The following is a 1,853-nucleotide window of genomic DNA, read 5'->3' on the forward strand; positions in this document are numbered from 1 at the left end:
TCATTCTCTATCTATCTATCTATCCTTCTCTCTCTCTCTCTCTCTCTCTCTCTCTCTCTCTCTCTCTCTCTGTCTCTCTTTCTCTCTCTCTTTCTCTCCCAATGTAAAATGCAAAATTTATTATTTACAATTTGATATCATGTAATTCAGCAACTGTTTTATCAGGTCGAAACGATGTCTTTCATTGTGGAGTGAATCATCCTCATTTACACAATAGCACGTGTGTATTCAATCAAAAACCTTCTTTATAAATGTACATGTTTGAATATATGTACATGAATACACATAAAAGAAAATGATAACTCGAGGGTGAAAGACCGAGAGTTCGAGAAAAATACAATCTTCAAATACATGTTAGCTCAACGATGCATTTGAAAAAAAAAAAAAAAAAAAAAAAAAAAACTAGACTAAAACAACCTATCTATCTTTAAAAAAATGAGTGTCAAAAAATAAAAATAAAAAAGCTATATCAAATATTTTTAGACGAAGGAAAATGGCAGCTGTCGACTCACTTTCGGAATCAAAATCACACCTTATCAAACCACAATTTCTTTTTTCTTAATCGTGCTTTAATAATATGCATCAGACCAGGAAAAGCTTTTGTACATGTACGGTAACTTTTAAATCTTATAGGGCATTCTAACTAAAAATGATAATCAAGAAACATTGATAGTAAGGATAGTAACAAAAATAATGATGACGATGATAATTAACAATACAACTACTAATAAAAATACTGCCACTACTACTAATGGTGATAATGAAGATGGTAGTAAAAAACGATAATGAAAAAGATAACGATAAGTATATAATAGAAATATGATAACTAATTGTTATCACAATAAAACTAAGTATCTGATTACATCAGTAATTGAATATTCGATGAATATATGAATTTCTTCACTACATTATAAATAATATATATAGATATCATAGATACATAGATATATAATATATATATATATATACCATATATATATATAATAATATATATATAAATATAAATATAAATTATATATATATATATACACAAATATATGAATATATATATAAATATATATATATATATATATATATATAAATATATATAGATATATATACATACATATATACATATATATCTATACAGATATATATCATATCTATATATATATATATATAGATAATATGCTATATATATATATATATATATATATATATATATATAGATATTAAATACTATACATACATATATATTATAAATATAGATTATAAAATATATACATAATAATATAAATATATATTATATATATATATATATACATCTATATATATATATATAGATCTCTATATCTATATATATATATAAAGATATATATAGATATAACAACCACACACACACACACACACACACACACACACACACGACACACACACACACACACACACACACACACATATATATACCATATATATATATATATATATATATAATAATAAATAAATAAATATATCTATGTATATATACAAATATTAGATATACATATATATATATTATATATACAATATATTTTTTAAATATATATATATATATAATATATAATAATTATATATATATATATACATATATACATACATACTATACATCTTATATATATATATATATATATTATATATATATATATATATATATTATAATATATATAGAATATATATTAAGATAGATATGTATATATATAACATATATATGTATAATATATATAATAATATATATATATAGATTTATAATATAATATATATATATATATATATATATATATATAAATAGTCATATATATATATATATATATATACATAGACATAGAAGGCCTTTT

The sequence above is a fragment of the Penaeus japonicus genome, unplaced genomic scaffold (genome assembly GCF_977035675.1).
Source record: "Penaeus japonicus unplaced genomic scaffold, GWHDUDI00000001_assembly GWHDUDI00000041, whole genome shotgun sequence".
Taxonomy (NCBI): domain Eukaryota; kingdom Metazoa; phylum Arthropoda; class Malacostraca; order Decapoda; family Penaeidae; genus Penaeus; species Penaeus japonicus.